Here is a 26,863-nt window from a genome sequence, read left to right on the forward strand (position 1 = left end):
AGACAGTTTGTTATGATTTCTGTTCTTTTACATTTGCTGAGGAGTGCTTTACTTCCAACTGTGTAGTCAATTTTGGAATAAGTGTGGTGTGGTGCTGAAAAGAATGTATATTCTCTTGATTTGTTGAATGTATGTTCTGTATATGTCTATTAAGTCCGCTTGGTGCAGAGCTGAGTTCAGTTCCTGGATATCCTTGTTAACTCTCTTTCTCATTGATTTGTCTAATGTTGACAGTGGGGTGTTAAATTTTCCCGTTATTATTGTGTGGGAGTCTAAGTCTCTTTGTAGGTCTCTAAGGACTTGTTTTATGAATCTGGGTGCTCCTGTATTGGGTGCATATATATTTAGGATAGTTAGATCTTCTTGTTGAATTGATCCCTTTACCATTATGTAATGGCCTTCTTTGTCTCTTTTGAACTTTGTTGGTTTAAAGTCTGTTTTATCCGAGACTAGGATTGCAACCCCTGCCTTTTTTTGTTTTCCATTTGCTTGGTAGATCTTCCTCCATCCTTTTACTTTGAGCCTATTTGTGTCTCTGCACGTGAGATGGGTTTCCTGAATACAGCACACCAATGGGTCTTGACTCTTTATACAATTTGCCAGTCTGTGTCTTTTAATTGGAATATTTAGCCCATTTACATTTAAGGTTAGTATTGTTGTGTGTGAATTTGATCCTGTCATTTTGAAGTTAGCTGGTTATTTTGCTCATTAGTTGATGTCGTTTCTTCCTAGCCTCAATGGTCTTGACAATTTGGCATGTTTTTCCACTGGCTGGTACCAGTTGTTCCTTTCCATATTTAGTGCTTCCTTCAGGAGCTCTTTTAGGGCAGGCCTGGTGGTGACAAAATCTCTCAGCATTTGCTTGTCTGTAAAGGATTTTATTTCTCCTTCACTTATGAAGCTTAGTTTGGCTGGATATGAAATTCGGGGTTGAAAATTCTTTTCTTTAAGATTGTTAAATATTGGCCGTCACTCTCTTCTGGCTTGCAGAGTTTCTTCTGAGAGATCAGCTGTTGGTCTGATGGGCTTCCCTTTGAGGGTAACCCGACCTTTCTCTCTGGCTGCCCTTAACATTTTTTCCTTCATTTCAACTTTGTTGAATCTGACAATTGTTTCTTGGAGTTGCTCTTCTCCAGGAGTATCTTTGTGGTGTTCTCTGTATTTCCTGAATTTGAATATTGGCCTGTCTTGCTAGATTGGGGAAGTTCTGGATAATATCCTTCAGAGTGTTTTCCAACTCGGTTCCATTCTCCCTGTCACTTTCAGGTACACCAATCAGATGTATATTTGCTCTTTTCACATAGTCCCATATTTCTTGGAGGCTTTGTTCATTTCTTTTTATTCTTTTTTCTCTAAACTTCTCTTCTCACTTCATTTCATTCATTTCATCTTCCATCACTGATACCCTTTCTTCCAGTTGATCAAATCAGCTCCTGAGGCTTGTGCATTCATCACGTACTTCTCCTGCTGTGGTTTTCAGCTCCATCATGTCCTTTAAGGACTTCTCTTCTTTGGTTATTCTAGTTAGCCGTTCGTCTAATTTTTTTTTCAAGGTTTTTAACTTCTTTGCCATGGGTTTGAACTTCCTCCTTTAGCTTGGAGTAGTGTGATCGTCTGAATTCTTCTTCTCTCAACTCGTCAAAGTCATTCTCTGTCCAGCTTTGTTCCATTGCTGGTGAGGAGCTGCGTTCCTTTGGAGGAGGAGATGCACTCTGATTTTTAGAGTTTCCAGTTTTTCTGCTCTGTTTTTTCCCATCTTTGTGGTTTTATCCACCTTTGGTGTTTGATGATGGTGATGTTCAGATGGGGTTTTGGTGTGGGTGTCCTTTCTGTTTGTTAGTTTTCCTTCTAACAGTCAGCTGCAGGTGTGTTGGAGTTTGCTGGTTGTCCACTCCAGACCCTGTTTTCCTGGGTATCAGCAGCGGAGGCTGCAGAACAGCGGATATTGGTAAGCAGCAAATATTGCTGCCTGATCATTCCTCTGGAAGCTTCCTCAGGGATCTAGAATTAGAAATTCCATTTGACCCAGCCATCCCATTACTGTGTGTATACCAAAGGGTTATAAATCATGCTGCTATAAAGACACATGCAGATGTATGTTTATTGCACCACTATTCACAATAGCAAAGACTTGGAACCAACCCAAGTGTCCAACAATGACAGACTGGATTAAGAAAATGTGGCACGTATACACCATGGAATACTATGCAGCCATAAAAGAATTTTTGTTTTTAATTCTGTTTATGTGGTGTATCACATTTTTTGACTTTTTTATGTAAAACCTACCCTGCATCCCTTGTATGAAACCCACTTGATTATGGTGAATTATATTTTTGATATGCTGTTGGATTCAGTTTTCTAGTATTTTATTGAGGATATTTTCATTTATGTTCATTAGGGACATTGGCCTGCAGTTTTATTTTTTTGTATGTCTTTTCCTGGTTTTGGTCTTAGTGTCGTATCATCTTCATAGAATGATTTAGAGAGTATTCTCTGTTTCTCTATCTTGTGCAATATTGTCAGTATAATTGGTACCAATTCTTTTTTGAATGTCTGATAGAATTCAGCTGTGAATCTGTCTGGTCCTGGACTTTTAATTTTGTTGGCATTTTTTTTATTACCATTCCAATCTCGCTGCTTGTTATTGGTCTGTTCAGTTTCTATTTCTTCCTGATTTAATCTAGAATCATTGTATATTTCCAGGATTCATCCATCTCTTCTAGGTTTTCTACTTTATACACATAAATGTGTTCATAGTAGCCTTGAATTATCTTTCGTATTTCTGTGGTATCAGTTGTAATTTCTCCTCTTTAATTTGTAATTGAGGTTATTTGGATCTTCTCTCTTCTTTTTTTGGTTAATCTCGCTAATAGTCTTTCAATTTTATTTGTCTTTTCAAAACCCGCATTTTTTTCTTTTTTTGTACTTTTTGTTTCAATTTTATTTAGTTCTGCTTTGATCTTCACTATTTCTTTCCTCCTGCTCGGTTTGGGTTTGTTTTTTTCTTGTTTCTCTAGTTCCTTGAGGTGTGACTTTAGATTGTCTATATGTGCTCTTTCAGACTTTTTGATGTGCGCATTTAAGGCTATGAACTTTCCTCTTAGCACTGCTTTTGCTGTATCCCAGAGGTTTTGATAGGTGGTGTCACTATTAGCATTCAGATCAAAATTTTTGTTTTAAAACTTTTTCTGGATTTTTATTATTGACCTGACTATCATTCAGGATAAGTTGTTTAAGTCCTCTATATTGGCATTTTTTTGTGGGCTCCTTTTGGAGTTATTTCCAATTTTATTTTACTGTGGTTTGAGAGGGTACTTGATATAATTTCAATTTATTGAAATTGATTAAGACTTGTTTTGTGGCCTATAATATGGTCTATCTTGGAGAATATTCCATGTGCTGTTGAATAGAATGTATATTCTGCAGTTTTTGAGTAAAAGGTTTTGTAAATATCTATTAAGCTCCTTTGTTCTGGGGTGTAGTGTATATACATTGTTTCTTTGTTGACTTTCTGTCTTGATGACCTGTCTAGTGCTGTCAGTGGAGTATTGAAGTCCCCCACTAATTTTGTGTTGCTGTCTATCTCATTTCTTAGGTTTAGTAGTTATTGTTTTATAAATTTGGAAGCTATGCCACTAGGCTCATATATATTTAGAATTGCAATATTTTCCTTTTGGACTAGTACTTTTATCATTAGATATTGTCCCTCTTTGTCTTTTTTAACTGTTGTTGCTTTTAGGTTTGTTTTGTCTGATATAAGAATAGGTACTCTTCCTTGCTTTTGGTGTCCATTTGCATGGAATATCTTTTTCACCATTTTATCTTAGGTTTATATGAGTCTGTAAGTGTTAGGTGAGTCTTCTGAAAACAGCAGAAACTTTATTGGTGAACTCTTATGTATTCTGCCATTGTATAGCTTTTAAGGGGAGCATTTAGACCATTTACAGTCAATGTTAATATTGATATGTGAGGTAGTATTTTATTCATCGTGCTATTTGTTGCCTGAATTCTTTGTTTTTATATTCTGTTTTTGATTTCTAGGTCCTGTGAGATTTATGCTTTAAGGGCATGTTACTTTTTATTTTGTGGACTTTTTTCAAGATTTATAGCTCCTTGTAGTACTGGCTAGGTAGTAGCATATTTTCTCAGCATTTGTTTGGAAGAGATTGTATCTTTCCTTAAATTATGAAGTTTAGTTTTGCTGGATGCAAAATTCTTGGCTGATAATTGTCTTATTTAAGGAGGCTGAAGTTAGAACCCCAATCTCTTCTACCTTATAAGATTTCTGCTGATAAATCTGCCATTAATCTGACAGATTTTCTTTTATGGGTTACGTGGTGCTTTTGCCTCCCATGTCTTAAGATTCTTTCCCTCATCTTGACTGTAAATAACCTGATGACTGTGTTTCTAGATGATGATCTTTCTGTGAAGAATTTCCCAGTTGAGTTGTTCTTTGAGTTTCCTGTATTTCAATGTCTAAATCTCTAGTAAGGCCAGGGAAGTTTTCTCCAATTATTCCCTCAATTATGTTTTCCAAACTTTTGATTTCTCTTCTTCTTTGGGAGCCCCAATTATTCTTGAGTTTCATCATTCAACATAATCCCAAATTTCTTGGAGCCTTTGTTTATGTTTTTGATTCTTTTTTATTGTCTTATTTGGATTGGGTTAATTCAAAAACCTTGTCTTCAAGCTCTGAGGTTCTTCCTTCTGCTTGTTCAATCCTATTGCTGAGACTTTCCAGTGCATTTTGTATTTCTCTAAGGATGTCCTTCATTTCCAGAAGTTGTTATTGTATTTATGATGTCTATTTCATTGAAGATATTTCCCTTTATATCTTGTACCTTTTTAAAATTTTATTAAGTTGAACTTCACCTTTCTTTGGTGCCTTCTTGATTATTTTAATAATCAACCTTCTGAAATCTTTTTCTGGCAATTCAGGTATTTCTTCTTGGTTTGTGTTTACTACTGGTAAGCTAGTGTGATCTTTCGGGTGTGTTGAACAACCTTGTTTTGTCATATTACCAGAATTATTTTTTCTGGTTTCTTCACATTTGGACAGACTATGTCAGAGGGAAGATCTGGGATTCAAATGATGCTGTTCAGATTACTTTGTCCCACAGGGTGCTCCATTGATTTAGTGCTCTCTCCCTTTTCCTAGAGATGGGGCTTCCTGAGAGCCAAACTGTTGTGATTGTTATTTCTCTTCTGGATCTAGCCAGTCAGCAGACTACCAGGCTCTAAGCTGGTACTGGGGGCTGTCTGAACCCCACAGTGATGTGAACTATCCTCAGGTCTCTCAGCCATGAATAGCATTAGCTGCTGTGGTGCAGGTGGCAGTGGGGAGTAAAATGGACTCTGTGAAGGTCCTTAGTTGCAGTTTTGTTTATTGCACTAGTTTCGTGTTGGTTAGCTTCCATCCAGGAGCGAGTGCTCCAAAGAGAACGTCGGCTGAGATTGTATAGGGATGATCAGGCAGTGGGACCTAGAGCTCCCAGGAGCTTTGTCTTCAGCTACAAGGGCAAGTAGAGAAAGACCATCAGGTGGATGCAGGTATAGACTTGTCTGAGCTCAGACTCTATTTGGGTGGGGCTTGCTGTGGCTGCTGCTGGAGGTGGGGTTGTTGTTCTTAGGCCAAAAGAGTTATGTTCCCAGAGGGATTATGGCTGCCTCTGCTTTGTCATGTGGATCATCAGGGAAGTTGGGGAAAGCCAGCAGTTACAGGCCTCACCCAGCTCCTAAACAGCCCAAAAGGGTGGTCTGAAAAGACTGATCTCATTCCCACCATGCCTCCCTCCAACAGCACCAAGTTTATTTCTGGGCAGTGGGTGAGCAGAAAAAAATACAAACAGTATAGGTACTGTGAATGAATTAAAATGTTACACTAGAAAATATCTATATAACAGAAAAGAAAGTAGTAATAAACAAATTGGGGAATAAAAATGATACAAGATATAGGAAAATAAATAGCACAATGGCAGGAAGATAAATTTAATCTATTTAAACTTAATGTAAATACCCTCCAACTAAAAGGAACAGTTGGTGGTATGAATTAAAACCATGATAATGCTGTCTACATTTTAGATTTAAAACATGTTTAAAGAAGAAGAATGAGAAAGGATGTATGATATGGTTTGGCTGTGTACTCACCAAAATCTCATCTTGAATTGTTGTTCCCATAATCCCCACATGTAATGGGAGAGACTTGTTGGGAAGTAATTTAATCATGAGGACAGTTACCCTCATGCTGTTCTCAGGATGGTGAGTGACTTCTTGCAAGATCTGATGGTTTTATAAGGGACTTTTCCCCTGTGCGATCAGCACTTCTTGCTGCTGCCATGTGAAGAAGGGCATATTTTCTTCCCCTCCATCATAATTGTAAGTTTCTTGAGGCCTCCTCAGTCATGCTGAAGTGTGAGTCAATGAAACCTTTTTTCTTTATAAATTACCCAGTCTCAGGTATGTCTTTATTAGGAGCATGAGAATGAACTAATACAGTAAATTGGTATGGCAGAGAGTGGGGTGCTGTTATAAGAATACCCAAGAATGTGAAAGCAACTTTGGAACTGGGTAACAGGCAGAGGTTGGAAGTTTGGAGGGCTCAGAGGAAAACAGAAAAATGTGGGAAAGTTTGAAACTTCATAGAGACTTGGAGGGCTCAGAAGACAGAAAGATGTGGGAAAGTTTGGAACTTCCTAGAGACTTGTTGAATGGCTTTGGCCAAAATACTAATAGTGATATGGACAATAAAGTTCAGGCTGAGGTTGTCTCAGATGGACATAAGAAACTTCTTGGGAACTAAAGTAAAGGTAACTCTTGTTATGCTTAACACACAGACTGGCAGCATTTTACCCCTGCCCTAGAGATCTATGGAACTTTGAAATTTAAGATGATTTAGGGTATCTAGCTGAAGATATTTTTATGCAGCAAAGTGTTCAAGGGGAAGCAGAAGATAAATGTTTGGAAATTGTGCAGCTTGACCATGTGATAAAAAAGAAAACCTTATTTTCTGGGGAGAAATTCAAGGCAGCTGTGGAAATTTGCATAAGTAATGAGGAGCTGAATGTTACTCACCAAAACAATGGGGAAAATGTCCCCAGGGTATTTCAGGAACCTTCACAGCAGCTTGTCCCATCACAGGCCTGGAGGCCTAGGAGGGAAAAATGGTTTTGTGGGCCCCATTCTATGCAGCCTTGGAACATGGCACACTGCACCCCAGCTGCTTCAGCTCCAACCACGGCTAAAAGGGGCAAAGGTACAGCTCAGGCCATTGATTCAGAGAATGCATGCCCCAAGTCTTGGTGGCTCCCAGTTGGTGTTGGGCCTGTGGGTGCAAAGAACTCAAGAATTGAGGTTTGAGACCTCTACCTAGATTTCGGAGGATGTGTAGAAACACCTGAATGTCCAGGCATAAGCTTGATGCAGGGGCTGGGCCCTCATGGAGAACCTCTGCTGGCAGGGTGGAAGGAAAATATGGGGTTGAAGCCCCTACACACACTCCCAACTGGGGTACTGCCTAGTGAAGCTGTGAGAAGAGGACCACTGTCCTCCAGATCCCTGAATGATAGGTTCACCAACAGCTTGCACCACACACCACAAAAAGCTCCAGACACTCAATGCCAGCCTGTGAAAGCAGCTGGAAGTAGAATTGTACCATGCAAAGCCACAGGGACAATAGTGCCCAAGGCCCTGGAAGCTCATCTCTTGCATCAGCATGCCCTGAATGTGAGATATGGGGTCAAAGGAGATATTTTTGAAACTTTAAGGCTTAAGAACTGCCCTATTGAATTTCAGACTTGCTTGGGGCCTGTGGGCTCTTTGTTGTGCCCAACTTCTCTCATTTGGAACAGGTGTATTTGCCCATTTCCTGTACCTCCATTATATCTAGGAAGTAACTAACTTGCTTTTGATTTTACAGGCTCATAGGTGGAAGGGACTTGCTTTGTCTCAGATGAGACCTTGGACTTGGACTTTTTGGTTAATGGTGGAATGAGTTGAGATTTTGGAGAACTGTTGGAAAGGCAGGGGATGGTTACTGTCATGCTGTTCTCATGATAGTGAGTTCTCATGAGATCTGATGGTTTTATAAGGGGCTTTTTCCTTTTTCACTCACCACTTCTCCTTGCTGCTGCCTTGTGAAGAAAGATGTGTTGGCTTCCCCTTCTGCCATGATTGTAAGTTTCCTGAGGCCTCCCCAGCCATGCAAACTGTGAGTAAATTAAACCTTTTTCCTTTATAAATTGCTCAGTCTGCTATAAATTACTCTTATTAGCAGCATGAGAATGGACTAATACAAAATATTATGCAAACAGTAACTCAAGAAGACACAGAGTGGCTGTGTAAGTCCAAATACAAATTACCAGTCAGAGGCTTAATTTTTTTCTATTAAAAAAAGGAAGAGACTTCTTGCTCTTTTTTCTTTCAGAATTTTTATCTTTTCTTTTCAAATATATGCAAATTTTTATCATAGAGAAATAAAGTTCTTGCCAGTGTCACAATTTATGAATGTCTTTCTCAGGAACCTGGCAGGCATTGTTTTGAAATCAGACACCTAGGGAGAAAGCCCCTTTTCTCCCAGTTTTTGTGAGATTGTAAGAGCCTAACTTCTGTGGGCACCTTGCTTCAGTATGCAAAATACTTCCTGTTGTAAAGATATAAAAAAAAAGAGTTTCTTTTTTCTGTAGAAAAGCTAATTAGCTAACATGAGTGGTCCACTAAAGTTTCCATCGTAAAGTTATGATTAGCTATATGTTACAAAAGGTGATGTCAAGTCCTCTTACTTGAAGACTTGTTATTATTTTTTATATTGAAAACATGTATAAAGCGGGTTATATTAATATCTGCTTGGCTATATCAGGAGTTGAGATTCTTTTCTGTTTTTGTTCTCAGTGGATTGCCTGTGATATGCATGACATTCTGCTTTAATGCTTAAACAATAATTAAAGTATTTTCTTTTTTACTACTTTCATGGAGAAGATTTCTGTGTTGGGAGATTTTGCTTTTAGCTATACTATACTTATATCAGATAAAATAGACTTTAAGCGAAAACATCTGTTAATAGTGACAAAAAATGTTTTATAACGGGGTAAACTCATAAAGAATTCACAACAATTTTAAACTTGAGTATGTACAGAGACCTTTTGCATAAAGTAAAACTGGCATAATTAAAGGAGAACTAGATAATTCAACACAAGTAGTTGGAGATGTCACTACCTCATTTTAAAAATAAATGGAATGACTAGACAGAATATCAACAATTTTCTTAGTTCATTTTGTACTGCTATGGCAGTTTTGTCATAGACGGATTGATTTATTATAATAACAAATGTATTTCTCACGATTCTGGAGAGTGGAAAGTTCAAGATCAAGGCGCCCCCATCTGGTCAGGGTCTTCTCGCTGCATTATAACATAGCAGAAGGGCAAAGAGAGAGTGAAAAAGAGAGCAAAAGGAGGCAAACCCACTCTCACAAGAAGAAAGCCACTCCCACCATAATGAAATTAATTCATTTATGAGTGGGAAGCGCTCATGACCTAAACATCTATTAAAGGTCTCACTTTTAAATATTGTCACCATGGCAATTAAATTTCAACATGAGTTTTGGAGGAAACAAACATTCAAAACATAGCATTTTGCTCTCAGCACCACAAACTCATGTCTTTCCCACATATGAAATACATTTATTTTATCTCAGTAGCCCCCAAATTTTTAACTTGTTCCAGCACCAGCTCAAAAGTCCTAAGTCCAGAGTGTCATCTAAATTAGATATGGGTGAAATTCAACGCAAAATTTATCCGGAGGCAAATTCCTCTCTATCTGTGTCTGTTAAATCAAATGGGTTACCTAATTTTAAAATACAGTGACAGCACAGGCATAAAATAGATATTTTTATTCCAAAAGAAATAGGCAAGAGGAAAGGAGTAACTGGTTCCAAGTAAGTATAAAACCCCCCCAAAAATAAAACAAAACTAAATCCTAAGTCTTGATGATAATCTTCATTGACTTTATGTCCTACCTCCTGGACACACTGGGGCAAGAGTTGGGCTCCCATTCCCAAGGCAGCCCAAACCCTGTGGTCTTGCTGGACTCAGCCTACACAACAGCTTTTATAACTTGGAGGCTTGTGCCTGCAGCTCTCCCAGGCCAATGTGATCACTGGTAGGCTTATAGTTCTGGATTTTCTCACTCCTCACAACCCCACTAGACATTTCCCTAGTGGGGACTCTTTATGGTGGCTTCACCCCTATCGTAGATCTCTGCATCATTATTTGAAATCTAGATAAAGGCAGCTATGCCTCCACAACTTGTACACTATGCTTGCCTGCATGATGAAAACCACATAAACAATGCTAAGGTTTATGGACTGTGCATTATAGAGTAATGGCTGGAGTGGTGGCCAGAGTAGCAGCAGGGCCCGCTTGAACCATGATTGGGGAGGCCAAGGGGTGCTTCACCAGAATACATGGGGTAGAGACTTGTGGCAGTACAGAGCAGTAAATGCTGACGTCCCATGTGTGCTTCTCTTGAAACCTTACTTTTAAAGTACTAGCTTGCCTTGAAGATCTCTAAAATGCTTTCAGGGTCATTCGCCTATTGTCTTGATGAATAACACCTGTCTTCCTTCTAGTCATACTACTCTCTTTAACAAGGAGCTGTTGGCGCCAATTTTGTTTGCTCTCCTAAACATACCTTTTCAATCACTACATGACCAGACTGAATATTTTCCAAATCTTTATGTTGTTTTTCCCATTCTAATTATACATTGATTCTTTAGTTTTTCTCTTCTTTCATTTGAGTATATGCAGTTAAAATAATCCATGCAGCTCCTTCAATATTTTGCTTAGAAATTTCTTCTACCAGATATTCCAGTTCGTTGATTTTTTTTTTTTTGGCCTAAATCTGTGTCTCCACCCAAATCTTGTGTTGAATTGTAATCCCCAATGTTGGAGGTGGGGTCTTGTGGGAGGTAATTGGATTTTGGGGGCAGTTTCTCATTCTGCTTTCTTGAAAGCCCTCAGGCCTGGACACAATTCAGACAAGTTCTTTGGCACTTTCTAACAAGTATAGCCTTTACTGAAGTTTTCAATGAGATAATCCTCACTATCGTCTGGGACCTTATCAGAATAATTATTACCATCTATATTTCTACCAACATTCTGATCACAACCACCTGAATAATTTCTAGGACGATTCAGACTTTCTTTACAGCTATTCTCTTCTGTGTTTTAACCAGAGTTGCCCTTAATTCTCCATTTATAGTAATACAGGCTTATTCCAGCATTCATTTCAAAACTGTTCCATTCTCTACTCATTACCCAGTCCCAAAGCCACTTCCACATATTCAGGTATTTGATATAGCAACACTGCATTCTCTGGCATCATTTTTTGTCTCAGTCTATATAGCACTGCTGTAACAAAATATCATATGATAGGCAATTTATAATAAACAGAAATTTATTGGCTCACAGTTCTGGAGCCTGGAGCATCAAAGACTGAGACACTGGCATCTGGCTAGGACCTTTGTGCTGCATCACATCATGGGAGAAGGAAGAAGGGAAAGACAGAGCAAGAGAAAGAGCAAGATGGAGGCAAGCCCACTTCTGCAATAGCAAACCCATTCCTGTGATAATGGCATTAGTACCTTCATGAGGGTAGAGCCCTTATGACCTAAACACCTCTAAAAGTTCCACCTCTCAATATTGCCACAATTACAATTAAATTTCCACATGAATTTTGAAGGGAACAAGCATTGAAACAATAGCAAAAAGAAAATAGTAGTCGTGAACAACACTATAAGTCAACTAAACCTAACAGACATGTATAGAACACTTTAACCAATAACAGCAGACTACACATTCTTCTGAAGTACTATGGAACATTCTCCAGGATAGATCATGTTCTAGGCCATAAAACAAGCCTCAAAAAATTAAAATTATTGAACTTATGCAAAGTAAATTGTCCAATTATAATGGAATGAAACTACAAATTGATTTAAAAAATGAGAAATCCAAAAATATGTAGAAATTAAAGAAAACTCTTAAAATTCAAAGGGGGAATAAAGAAATTACAAGGAAAATTAGAAAATATTTTGAGATAAATAAAAATGAAAACACAACGTATAAAATCTTTTGGGCTGCAGGTAAAGAAATGCTCAAAGAAAATTTGTAGTTTATATGTCTATATCTAAACAGGAAGATCTCACATCAATAATCTAAATTTGTACCTTAAGAAATTAAAATAAGAAAAACAATCTAAACCCAAAACACCTAACAAGAGAGCTCCAAAACATATAAAGAAAAACATTGACAGAGTTGAAGGGACAAATATACAGTTCTCTAATAACAGATGAATACTTATAATATCCCACTTACAATAATAGATTAAACAAGTACACGAAATTGCAAAATGGAAATAGAGGACATAAAAATACTAAAAAGCAATAAGACATAACAGAAATTCATAGACCAACCAACTGAACCACAAAAGAATACATGTTCTTCTCAAGTGCACATAAAACATTCTCCAGGATAAATGATATATTAGGCCTTAAAACACAGCTCAACATATTTTGGACGAATGAAATTATACAAAGTCAGTTCTCCGACCACAATGGAATAAAATTAGAAATAAATAACAAAATAAATAATAGGAAATCCACAAATATGTAACATTGAAAAATTACACTTTTAATTAATCAACATTTTAAAGAAGAAATCAGAAAGAAGATTAGAAAACACCAGGTGTTGTTATCAGGGTGAGGTTGGCCTTCTTTCTCTATTGCTTGGAATAATTTCAGAAAAAAATGGTAACAGCCCGCCTTTGTACCTCTGGTAGAATTTGGCTGTGAATCCGTCTGGTCCTGGACTTTTTTTGGATGGTAGGTTATCAATTACTGCCTCGATTTCAGAACTTATTATTGGTCTATTGAGGGATTCGACTTCTTCCTGGTTTAGTCTTTTTGTTGTTGTTGTTTTCTTTTTTTATTATCATACTCTAAGTTTTAGGGTATGTGTTCACAATGTGCAGGTTAGTTACATATGTATACATGTGCCATGTTGGTGTGCTGCACCCATCAACTCGTCACTTACATTAGGTATATCTCCTAATGCTATCCCTCCCCCCTCCCCCCACCCCACAACAGGCCCCGGTGTGTGATGTTCCCTTTCCTGTGTCCATGTGTTCTCGTTGGTCAATTCCCACCTATGAGTGAGAACATGCAGTGTTTGTTTTTTTTGTCATTGAGATAGTTTGCTGAGAATGTTGGTTTCCAGCTTCATCCATGTCCCTACAAAGGACATGAACTCATCATATTTTATGGCTGCATTGTATTCCATGGTGTATATGGGTCACATTTTCTTAATCCAGTGTATCATTGTTGGACATTTGGCTGGAGAGGATGTGGAGAAATAGGAACACTTTTACACGTTGGTGGGACTGTAAACTAGTTCAACCATTGTGGAAGTCAGTGTGGCGATTCCTCAGGGATCTTGAACTAGAAATACCATTTGACCCAGCCATCTCATTACTGGGTATATACCCAAAGGATTATAAATCCTGCTGCTATAAAGACACATGCACACGTATGTTTATTGCGGCACTATTCACAATAGCAAAGACTTGGAACCTGGTTTAGTCTTGAGAGAGTGTGTGTGTCCAGGAATTTAGCCATTTCTTCTAGATTTTCTAGTCTATTTTTTATTTTATATATATATATATATTTATTTATTACACTTTAAGTTCTAGGGTACATGTGCACAACGTGCAGGTTTGTTACATATGTGTACATGTGCCATGATGGTGTGCTGCACCCCTTAACTCGTCATTTACATTAGTTATACCTCCTCATGCTATCCTTCCCCCCTCCCCCCACCCCACAACAGGCCCCGGTGTGTGATGTTCCCTTTCCTGTGTCCATGTGTTCTCGTTGGTCAATTCCCACCTATGAGTGAGAACATGCAGTGTTTGTTTTTTTGTCATTGAGATAGTTTGCTGAGAATGTTGGTTTCCAGCTTCATCCATGTCCCTACAAAGGACACGAACTCATCATTTTTTATGGCTGCATTGTATTCCATGGTGTATATGGGTCACATTTTCTTAATCCAGTGTATCATTGTTGGACATTTGGCTGGAGAGGATGTGGAGAAATAGGAACACTTTTACACGTTGGTGGGACTGTAAACTAGTTCAACCATTGTGGAAGTCAGTGTGGCGATTCCTCAGGGATCTTGAACTAGAAATACCATTTGACCCAGCCATCTCATTACTGGGTATATACCCAAAGGATTATAAATCCTGCTGCTATAAAGACACATGCACACGTATGTTTATTGTGGCACTATTCACAATAGCAAAGACTTGGAACCTGGTTTAGTCTTGAGAGAGTGTGTGTGTCCAGGAATTTAGCCATTTCTTCTAGATTTTCTAGTCTATTTTTTATTATATATATATATATATTTATTACACTTTAAGTTCTAGGGTGCATGTGCACAACGTGCAGGTTTGTTACATATGTGTACATGTGCCATGATGGTGTGCTGCACCCCTTAACTCGTCATTTACATTAGGTATACCTCCTAATGCTATCCTTCCCCCCTCCCCCCACCCCACAACAGGCCCCAGTGTGTGATATTCCCCTTCCTGTGTCCAAGTGTTCTCATTTTTGAATTCCCATCTATGAGTGAGAACATGCGGTGTTTGGTTTTTCTGTCCTTGCGATAGTTAGCTGAGAAGATTTTCTAGTTTAATTGCATAGATTTGTTTATAGTATTCTCCGATGGCAGTTTGTATTTTTGTCAGATCAGTGGTGACCACCCCTTTTTCATTTTTTATTGTGTCTATTTGATTCTTCTCTCTTTTCCTCTTTATGAATCTGGCTAGCAGTCTATCTATTTTGTCAATCTTTTCAAACAACAAGCTCCTGGATTCGTTGATTTTCTGAAGGGTTTTTCATGTCTCTATCTCCTTCAGTTCTGCTACAATCTTAGTTATCTCTTGTCTTCTGCCAGCTTCTGAATTTGTTTGCTCTTGCTTCTCTAGTTCTTTTATTGTGGTGTTAGTGTGTCAAATGTAGATCTTTCCCGCTTTGTATAAAAATGAAGACGCATCATACAAAAACTAATGAGATGCAACTAAAGCACTGCTCAGAAGAAAATCTATAATTTTAAATGTCTATATTTATTTATTTATTTTTATCTGAACGCAACTTTGTTTTTTTATTATACTTTAAGTATTAGGGTACATGTGCACAACGTTCAGGTTTGTTACATATGTATGCATGTGCCATGTTGGTGTGCTGCACCCATTAATTCATCATTTAACATTAGGTATATCTCCTAATGCTATCCCTCCCAGTCTATCATAGATAGCCACTTGGGTTGGTTCAAAGTCTTTGCTATTGTGAATAGTGCCGCAATAAATATGCGTGTGCATGTGTCTTCATAGCAGCATATTTTATAATCCTTTGGGTATATACCCAGTAATGGGATGGCTGGGTCAAATGGTATTTCTAGTTCTAGATCCCTGAGGAATCGCCACACTGACTTCCACAATGGTTGAACTAGTTTACAGTCCCACCAACAGTGTAAAAGTGTTCCTATTTCTCCACATCCTCTCCAGCACCTGTTGTTTCCTGACTTTGTAATGATCCCCATTCTAACTGGTGTGAGATGGTATCTCATTGTGGTTTTGATTTGCATTTGTCTGTTGACCAGTGATGATGAGCATTTTTTCATGTGTTTTTTGGCTGCATAAATGTCTTCTTTTGAGAAGTGTCTGTTCATATCCTTCGCCCACTTGTTGATGAGGTTGTTTTTTCCTTGTAAATTTGTTTGAGTTCATTGTAGATTCTGGATATTAGCCTTTTGTCAGATGAGTATATTGCAACAATTTTATCCCATTCTGGAGTTTGCCTGTTCACTCTGATGGTGGGTTCTTTTGCTGTGCAGAAGCTCTTTAGTTTAATTAGATCCCATTTGTCAATTTAGGCTTTTGTTGCCATTGCTTTTGGTATTTTAGACATGAAGTCCTTGCCCATACCTGTGTCCTGAATGGTAATGCCTCGGTTTTCTTCTAGGGTTTTTCTGGTTTTAGGTCTAACATTTAAGTCTTTAATCCATTTTGAATTAATTTTTGTATAAGGTGTATGGAAGGGATCCAGTTTCAGCTTTCTACATATAGCTAGCCAGTTTTCCCAGCACCATTTATTAAATAGGGAATCATTTCCCCATTTCTTGTTTTTGTCAGGTCTGTCAAAGATCAGATAGCTGTAGATATGTGGCATTATTTCTGAGGGCTCTGTTCTATTCCATTTGTCTATATCTCTGTTTTGGTACCAGTACCATGCTGTTTTGGTTACTGTAGCCTTGTAGTATAGTTTGAAGTCAGGTAGCGTGAAGTGTCCAGCTTTGTTCTTTTGGCTTAGGATTGACTTGGCAATACAGGCTCTTTTTTGGTTCCATATGAACTTTTAAGTAGTTTTTTCCAATTCTGTGAAGAAAGTCATTGGTAGCTTGATGGGGATGGCATTGAATCTCTAAATTACCTTGGGCAGTATGGCCATTTTCATGATATTGATTCTTCCTACCCATGAGCATGGAATGTTCTTCCATTTGTTTGTATCCTCTTTTATTTCATTGAGCAGTGGTTTGTAGTTCTCCTTGAAGAGGTCCTTCACATCCCTTGTAAGTTAGATTCCTAGGTATTTTATTCTCTTTGAAGCAATTGTGAATGGGAGTTCACTCATGATTTGGCTCTCTGTCTGTTATTGGTGTATGAGAATGCTTGTGATTTTTGCACATTGATTTTGTATCCTGATAATTTGCTGAGGTTGCCTATCAGCTTAAGGAGATTTTGGGCTGAGACAATGGGGTTTTCTAGATATACAATCATGTCATCTGTAAACAGGAACAATTTGACTCCCTCTTTTCCCAATTGAATACCCTTTATTTCCTTCTCCTGCCTAATTGCCCTGGCCGGAACTTCCAACACTATGTTGAATAGGAGTGAGGGCATCCCTATCTTGTGCAGATGTCTATATTTAAAAAGAAGAAAGATTTTGAATGAATAACTTAACTGTATCCTTTGAAGACTAGAGAAAAGGGCAAGCTAAACCCAAATGAAATAGGAAGAAATAAGTAAAATTTTTAGTGCAAATATGTAAAGCAAAGAATACAAAATCAACAAATGCTGTAGCTGTTTAATTGAAAATAGCCACAAAATTAATAAACTTTCAGCTAGATTGATGAAAATATGGGAAGAAAAATTACTAAAATGTATAATCAATGAATATTATAAACAATTATAGACCAAAAGGCTAGTTGTCATACTAGATCACAAAGTTGATTCACTAAATAACAGAAACTTGATTGACTTATTAAATGGACACATTCCTAGAAAGGCATAAACTACAAAACTGACCCAAGATAAATAGAAAGTCTAAATGAATCTATAACAAGTAAAAAGACTGAGCTAATAATAGTATTAAAAGAACTTCCAAAAAGAAAAACCTATCAGACGATGGCTTCACTGGTTAATTCTATAAAATAACAACTGAATCTCAATCAATGCAATGCAGCATATTAATAGAATAAAGGGGGAAAGTCATGATCATTTTAAGAGATACATGAAAAGCATTTGAGAATACCATACACTATTTCATAATAGAAATATTCAACAAACTAGGATTGTTAAGAAAACTTTCTTAACCTGATTCCATGTGAATTTGGCTGGAGGACACAGCCTCCTCCTGTTGTTCTGGGATACAGCCAGACAGCAGGGCAGGTGACCCAGTGAACTCCCACCGCTGGTAGCCAGGTAAGCAACACTTGCTAGAGCTTCTGGCCCAGTGATCCTGCTTCTGTGTAAACTCAGCTGGAGGGTGCACCCTTCTATTACTATTACATTGGGTCTTAGTTTCCAACATATGAATTTGAGGGGAATACACACATTCAAACCATAACTATGATCATTTGCAAAGTTAAGTCTAACATACAAACATGTAGGTCTATTATGGACATGTGGGGAATGTATTTGTGCTTGGTGTGTGTGTGTGTGTCTGTGTGTTTATCTGTCAGGTTCTCAAGATAAAAGAAAGAATAGGGTCACAATTGATAAAGAAATTATGTCCAAAATGTTGCAAGTGAGTCAGGAAAGCTAGAGAGAGTATAATGCAGTAACTCAGAGCTATAATATTAACTGGAGCTTCATTACCATTCCTGGCCTTAGAGAAACAATTGAAAGAAGCATGCAACTTCTGTTATTTTCATAGATAATGCATTCATGAATTGCTTCTACACTAAGAAGTCAATGCTTAAATTTTAAAAGAAAAGCAATGTGAAAGGGCAGAAGCTTAAGGAAAACATCATCATTGAAGATGATAAATCTTGCATGCTCAAAAGTCAGTAATTAGCTGATATCTAAAATGGCTTATTTTTCTAAAGAAAAATTAATTTGTGAATGAAGGATTGAAGAATAACTTGTTTAAAGAAAGCAGTAAAACAACTCCATTACACACTTCTTCAGATGCAGTTTTATTTATGATTAGGACCTCAGAACTTTGTGAAAGACAGAGGTGAGAGCAAATCCTTGTTCTTCCACTTGCTGTTTAGGTAACCATTGTGGTTTAGAGTTTCAGACCTTATACCAACATGTATGAACCTACTAAATTTACCTTAGGAAAGAAAGCGGCATGTTTTTAGTTTTTTTTAAATAAGTCTGATTTCTAGCTTTGAATAAAAGTAAAAGTATGCATTATGCTAATTTTTAAGAACCAACTGTGTGATTCAAGTAGTTTTCATAAGGGTCCCTGCAAAAATAACAACTAATGAAAATAAACCAACTCCTCAGTTCATAGAATTTTACCAGAGAAGTAAATGAGAAGAAGCCAGGTCAGTGTGTTGCATAAATGCAATTCTCCAGCCCCAATAATATAGAATGCCATTAGAAAAGGTCACGTTTTTTCCAAGGTAGCAAATGTCAGCAAGTTTAAATAATAAAGGCCATCCTCGATTATATGAAGCACTGCCATAGTTAACTGTTGACTGAGAGGGGAGGGGAAAATAACTAAACAAAATCATGTTGAAATCTTATCAAATAAACTATAGTAATTATTTACATTAAATTATCAAAATATGTCTGACATTTTATATTTTCTCCCCTCCAAATACTAACCAGGCCTGACCCTGCTTAGCTTCTGAGATCAGACAAGATTGGGCATCTTCAGGGTTGTATGGCCGTAGACTAATATGTTATGTTTTCTATTACTGCTTCACTGAAACAGGAAGGGTCAAATGCTGTATGCATTTATGAAAAGCAGTTATAATCATTCTAAAAGGAAAAAAATCCAATGACCATCCGTAATAATATTAACAAAGTTATAAAAATTAGGAAATAGACAATAAATTATATAAGGAATTAGAAAGTACTTCACATAACATGAAAATATCAGATTTTTTAAAAATCAGCAAATGTTTAATTTTCAAAGGCACTCAAAATCTCAAAGGAAGTAAATTAAAATAATTAGCCTTTGTACTTGCTCTTAGTTGATCATTTTGCTGCTGACAAAAGTATGAAAAGATTTTCTGTAAAACTTCCTAGAAAGCATAACTTCAGCTTTTCATTTTAACATTGGAAGGTATTACACAGACATTTGCAACATTATCATAGTCATATGTTTTCTGTAGTAATTTGTCTGTTAGCTGTATCCCAGAGACAATTTGCAGGCCTAGTTTTAAAAATAGTAGTGTTTAGGTAAAGCAGAGATGAACATGAAGGCAGCTTTCCAAGATACCTTCCTGAACTTCCATAACAATGAATAGAATCTGTATCACACATATTCAAAATCAATTTCATTTTCCTATCACTGCAGTTTGTTGTTTTGCAGGTAATGTGAAAAGGCTCTTCTAGTTACAGAATCTGGGATTATCTCCAAAGACAGCCTCATATTTTCATAACCTGGAGACTCTCTTAAAAATTGGATTGTCTGTAGCATTGCCATTTCACCTAGATTTCTTTTCCACACTATATCCAATTTTCCCATTTCTCTTAGTCCCTTAATGATACCAGCTTCCTCTGAATATTTCTGCTTGAGTTGAACATGGTCTAAGTACTGGCGTCCTTCCATTGACTGCAAAAATGTCGTTGTTCCAAATGTACATTCATTTTCTCCATCTTGGTTGACAGTATTTAATTCTTTTCCAGTGTGCATATCAGATTACATAAAGGAAATACTTTGTATAAACACAGTTGAAGATGAAGTATTCCGAATCTAGATTTCGAGAAATAAGTCATTCTTCTCTGAATTGTAAAACTTGGTTTTATCATCCAATTGTGAGAGGAAAGAAAATAAGCACAGTTTCCTAAAAAAACATTTTTTTCTCCACACTGAGCTGAATAGACACTAAACCCATAAGGACAACTCTTCCAATGCCTGTTACACGTCAGATGACATCATCAATACAACAATGGGGTACAAGTTCTGCCACTATAGCCATGGAGACCAAAACATGTAAGGGTTAAGTACTTGTTTGAATATCATCATTTTCAATATGATTTTTGCAACTTAATTGCTATCTTTGGAAATACTCATATAACCATAATTTTTTACCTCTCTCAAAAATATAGTTCTAAGAATTTATGTTCATTTCAATCTTTCCCTCAAGCATTCACATTTCTGGTGGAGGATCACCTCTGATTAGCTGATTAAAGAAATTACCAGGTAAGTCATTCTCTTCATACATGACTAGAAAATTAGTTAACAAACTATGCCTAGTAGACAGTATCACCCTAGTAGACGGTATCATTTGAGTGTCATAAAGATCTCCTGTCTGTGTGGATTATTTTCCATTTTAATGACAATTTTTTCCTATTGTTTTAAAATTTACCCAGGATTTGTCTTAATCAGGCATGGTAAGATGACAGACAGAGAAAACCACCTTGGCAAGAGGAATTTATTACTTACAATTCCCAAGAAAAGAGGGGACGATGCTCCTCACAGAGCCACATGAGGAAGCACGAGAGTCTATTAGGAGGCAAAAGCAGCCAGGGGAAAGCACAGGTACAGGACTATGTTGTGGCTTCCATGGCAAAGACAAGGCAGTTCAAGGGAAGTAACTTAGGATTGAGTAGTTTAAACAATGTCAGTAGGCTCAGAGCTGTAGGTACTACCCCTGGTTGCCTAGTGCCTGGTCCTGGGATAATACTAAGACAGGAGGATAGTGACTCAATAAATTAGATAGTTAGCAGGCATGGGCTCTGGGTTGGTTTGTTTGCATATGACAGGTGTGCTCAGATGGCAGTTGTTTTCTATCTCTAGGAATTAGCTAGCCCTGGGAAGGGAAGTCTCTCCTCATCCATCAAGGCCCCAAAAGGTCAAAGCATCATAAAATATAGGCAATTTTTGAAACCATGATTAATACACCTACTGGCTATGGTCACTGGGGACATGAGGGGGTGAAGGCAGGCCCAGAACAAAAAAAGGACAGTACACAGAGGAAAGGGCCTGGCTTCAGAATAACTCCTATATCAGTCAGTGTCCAGCCTGAGAAGTAGAACCAGTGAAAGATAGATACATAGTGATATGGTTTGTCTGTGTCCCTACCAAAATCTCATGTTGTATTGTGATCCCAATTGTTGGAGGTAGGGCATGGTGGGGGGTGACTGAATCATGGGGCTGGTTTCTAATGGTTTAGCACCATCCCCCTAGAGCAGTCTCATGACAGAGTTCTCATGAGATCTGGTTGTTTGAAAGTGTGTAGCACTTCCCCTTTCACTCACTGTCTCTCTCCTGTTGGCCTTGTGAAGACATGTCTTGCTTCTTCTTCACCTTCAGCTATGACTGTACATTTCCTGAGGCTTCCCCAGCCATGCCTTCTATACATCCTGTGGACCTATGAGTCAATTAAACCTCTTTTCTTTATAAAGTATCCAGTCTTGTGTAGCGCTTTATAGAGTGCAAGAATGGACTAATATAGCTAGATAGATCAATAGATTGATAGATAGACAGACAGATGAATGGATGGATGGATAAATACTTGTTACAGGGATTTGGCTTACACAGTTGTGGGGGCTACTCAAGCAGTCCATATAATGTCTCTACATCTGATTCAAGTGCTTGAAGTCCACAGCATATGCAGTTAGAAAGGTAATATCATAAAAAAGGATGGAACTCCAAGAGTAGAAGCTGGAAGCCCACAGAATGGACTGAAGCACATGTCTGCTCTAGAAGCCTGTGAGCTTGGTGATGATAGTATTCTGCAGAAGCTAAGGACCTTTGTCCTTGAGCTCTACACACACAACTGGCTCAACTGCTTCTTCATCCCAAGTTGAGTCAACAGATAAGCAATAATGTGTTTGTGTTATCAAATGGATTCTGCTTCCCTTCCAACTTCTGAAATCTTGGAAGAATCTCCTTTGCGGCCCATCCTAAATGGAAAAATACAATAAATGAAATTCCAGGAAATGTAGTTTGGCTCAGCACAGTTGATACATTACAAATCCATCAATAACATCCATCCCTGCCAACATGTCAACTTTGTTCATGATTCCATTGGAAAATAAGAGGAGTTCCTTGTGATGAAGCCTGACTGACATCCACAGAATGTTTCATTTTATTTACCTGATAATTCAAATCCTCCTCTGCTCATGTCAGTCTTTGTTGAGTATTCACAAGGGACACTAATATCTTCACATATTGTGGAGCATTCTATTTACGTATCTCTTTGCAAGACCCTGAATCCTGGACAGCACCTCTGAACCCATCTGAAGGCTGAGAGACCTCACCACCTTGAAGAGAATAAAACAGGTGTGACTTGCATTCCCACTTGCTGATTGTAAGCTCCAGGGCCTTGAGTAAACCTAGGCAGCAGCCAAGGAGTGGTTACAGAAGGCCTTGAATTAGACCTAATGCTGTGTTTGCTTCAGGTCTCACCCAGTGCAGTCATAGTTGTGGCATCAGGCAGCTCAGAGCAGAGACAAAGACTCTGCTTGAGAGAAAGCAAAAGAAAAGAACAAAGATCACTGCCTTATAATCCAGAGAACTTGCCCAGATCTTGCCCAAGACCATCAAAGGGGTAATCTCAGAGTCTGGAAGAACCACAACATTACTGGGTTTGGATGTCCCCTAAAGCAGAAACAACTTAGATCACAGCACCCAAATTATTTTAAATATCTGGAAATCCTTCCCAAGAAAGAAAGGTACAATAAGTTCAGTCAGTGAAGACTACAATAAATACCTAACTCTTCAATGTCTGGACACTGAAGAACATCTACTAACAACACCAACCTGGAAAACATGACCTCACCAAATGAAATAAATAAGGCACAAGGGGCCAATCTTGGAGAAACAGAGATATGTTACATTTCAAAGAATTCCAAGTAGCTGTATAGAGGAACCTCAAAGAAATTCAAGATAACACAGAAAAGGAATGCAGAATTCTATCAGATAAACTTAGTAAATAAATTGAAATAATTTAAAAGAATCAAGCAGAAATTCTGGAACTGAAAAAATGTAATTGGCATACTGAAGAATGCATCATAGTCCTTTATTAGCAGAATTCATCAAGCCAAAGAAAGAATTAGTGAGATTGAAGACAGGCTATTTGAGAATGCACAGTCAGAGAAACAAAAGAAAAAAGAATAAAAAACAATGAAGCATGCCTAGAGGATCTAGAAAATAGCTGCAAAAGGGTGATTCTAAGAGTTGCTAGAAGAGTTGTTAGTCTTAAAGAGGAGATAAAGAGACGGGAGTAGAAAGTTTATTCAAAAATATAATAACAGAGAATGTCCTAAACCTGGAGAAAGATATTGATATTCAAATATAAGAAGTTTATAGAACACCAAGCAGATTTAACCCAACGAAGACTGCCTCAAATCATTTAATAATTGAACTACCAAAGGTCGAAAATAAAGACAGGATCCTGAAAGCAGGAAAAGAGACATATAACATAAAATGGAACTCCAATACATCTGACCTAAGACTTTTCAGTGGAAACCTTTCGGGACAGGAGAGAGTGGCATGATATTTTTAAAGTGCTAAAGGGAAAAACATTTACCCTAGAATAGTATATCTAGCAAAAATATCCTTCAAACATGAAGGAGAAACAAAGACCTTCCCAGACAAACAAAGTCTAAGGGATCTTATCAACACCATACCTGGCTAACAGAAATGTCACAGGGAATACTTCAATCAGAAAGAAAAAAACATGAGTGAGCAATAAATTATCACCTGAGGGTACATAACTTGCTGCTAATAGTAAATACACAGAAATTTTAAAAAAACTCAAAATATAACACTGTAACTCTGTTATGTAAACTACTCCTATCCTAACTAGAAAGATTAAATAATGAGCTAATCAAAAATAATAACTGTAACAACATTTTTATTTTATTTTATTTTATTATTATTATACTTTAAGTTTTAGGGTACATTTGCACAATGTGCAGGTTAGTTACATATGTATACATGTGCCATGCTGGTGTGCTGCACCCATTAACTCATCAATTAGCATTAGGTATATCTCCTAATGCTATCCATCCCGCCTCCACCCACCCCACAACAGTCCCCAGAGTGTGATGTTCCCCTTCCTGTGTCCATGTGTTCTCATTGTTCAATTCCCACCTGTGAGTGAGAACGTGCGGTGTTTGGTTATTTGTCCTTGCAATAGTTTACAGAGAATGCTGATTTCCAATTTCATCCATGTCCCTACAAAGATAAACTCATCATTTTTTATGACTGCATAGTATTCCATGGTGTTTATGTGCCACATTTTCTTAATCCAATCTATCGTTGTTGGACATTTGGGTTGGTTCCAAGTCTTTGCTATTGTGAATAGTGCCACAATAAACATACGTGTGCATGTGTCTTTATAGCAGCATGATTTATAGTCCTTTGGGTATATACCCAGTAATGGGATGGCTGGGTCAAATGGTATTTCTAGTCCTAGATCCCTGAGGAATTGCCACACTGACTTTCAAAAAGGTTGAACTAGTTTACAGTCCCACCAACAGTGTAAATGTGTTCCTATTCTCCACATCCTCTCCAGCACCTGTTGTTTCCTGACTTTTTAATGATTGTCATTCTAACTGGTGTGAGATGCTATCAAATTGTGGTTTTGATTTGCATCTCCCTGATGGCCAGTGATGGTGAGCATTTATTCATGTGTTTTTTGGCTACATAAATGTCTTCTTTTGAGAAGTGTCTGTTCATCTCCTTTGCCCACTTTTTGATAGGGTTGTTTGTTTTTTTCTTGTAAATTTGTTGGAGTTCATTGTAGATTCTGGATATTAGCCCTTTGTCAGATGAGTAGGTTGCGAAAATTTTCTCCCATTTTATAGGTTGCCTGTTCACTCTGAAGGTAGTTTCTTTTGCTGTGCAGAAGCTGTTTAGTTTAATCAGATCCCATTTGTCAATTTTGGCTTTTGTTGCGATTGCTTTTGGTGTTTTAGACATGAAGTCGTTGCCCGTGCCTATGTCCTGAATGGTAATGCCTAGGTTTTCTTCTAAAGTTTTTATGCTTTTATCTCTAACGTTTAAGTCTTTAATCCATCTTGAATTAATTTTGGTATAAGGAGTAAGGAAGGGATCCAGTTTCAGCTTTCTCCACATGGCTAGCCAGTTTTCCCAGTACCATTTATTAAATAGGGAATCTTTCCCCATTTCTTGTTTTTCTCAGGTTTGTCAAAGATCAGATAGTTGTAGATATGCAGTGTTATTTCTGAGGGCTCTGTTCTGTTCCATTGATGTACATATCTGTTTTGGTACCAGTACCATGCTGTTTTGTAGTATAGTTTGAAGTCAGGTAGCGTGATGCCTCCAGCTTTGTTCTTTTGGCTTAGGATTGACTTAGCAATTCAGGCCCTTTTTTGGTTCCATTTGAACTTTAAAGTAGTTTCTTCCAATTCTGTGAAGAAAGTCATTGGTAGCTTCATGGGGATGGCATTGAATATATAAATTATCTTGGGCAGTATGGCCACTTTCATGATATTGATTCTTCCTGCCCATGAGCATGGAATGTTTTACATTTGTTTGTATCCTCTTTAATTTCATTGAGCAGTGGTTTGAACTTCTCCTTGAATAGGTCATTCACGTCCCTTGTAAGTTGGATTCCTAGGTATTTTATTCTCTTTGAAGCAATGGTGAATGGGAGTTCACTCATGATTTGGCTCTCTGTTTGTCTGTTATTGGTGTATAAGAATGCTTCTGATTTTTGTACATTGGTTTTGTATCCTGAGACTTTGCTGAAGTTACTTATCAGCTGAAGGAGATTTTGGGCTGAGATGATGGAGTTTTCTAGATATACTATCATGTCATCTGCAAACAGGGACAATTTGACTTCCTCTTTTCCTAATTGAATACCCTTTATTTCCTTCTCCTGCCTCATTGCCCTGGCCAGAACTTCCAACACTTTGTTGAATAGGAGTGGTGAGAGAGGGCATCCGTGTCTTGTGCCAGTTTTCAAAGGGAATGCTTCCAGTTTTTGGCCATTCCGTATGATATTGGCTGTGGATTTGTCATAGATAGCTCTTATTTTGAGATACGTCCCATCAATACCTAATTTATTTAGAGTTTTTAGCATGAAAGTTTGTTGAATTTTGTTAAAGGCCTTTTCTTCATCTATTGAGATAATCATGTGGTTTTTGTCTTTGGTTCTGTCTATATGCTGGATTACATTTATTGATTTGCGTATGTTGAACCAGCCTTGCATTCCAGGGATGAAGCCCACTTGATCATGGTGGATAAGGTTTTTGACGTGCTGCTGGATTCGGTTTGCCAGTATTTTATTGAGGATTTTTGCATCAGTGTTCATCAAGGATATTGGCCTAAAATTATCTTTTTTGCTTGCGTCTCTGCCCAGCTTTGGTATCAGGATGAT

At 37.7% G+C, this 26,863-nt stretch overlaps 1 long non-coding RNA gene across 1 annotated transcript in view; it reads right to left on the reverse strand.

Annotated features, from left to right (window-relative positions):
* Positions 1-20,927: 20,927 nt before the first annotated feature.
* Positions 20,928-26,863, reverse strand: part of LOC134729800 (uncharacterized) — a 351,153-nt gene continuing 345,217 nt past the window's right edge. The window contains exon 4 of the long non-coding RNA XR_010111243.1: positions 20,928-22,415. This is a non-coding gene — a long non-coding RNA (uncharacterized LOC134729800). The remainder of the gene's footprint in view (positions 22,416-26,863) is intronic.

The sequence above is a fragment of the Pan paniscus genome, chromosome X, assembly GCF_029289425.2.
Source record: "Pan paniscus chromosome X, NHGRI_mPanPan1-v2.0_pri, whole genome shotgun sequence".
NCBI classification, from domain to species: Eukaryota; Metazoa; Chordata; class Mammalia; order Primates; family Hominidae; genus Pan; species Pan paniscus.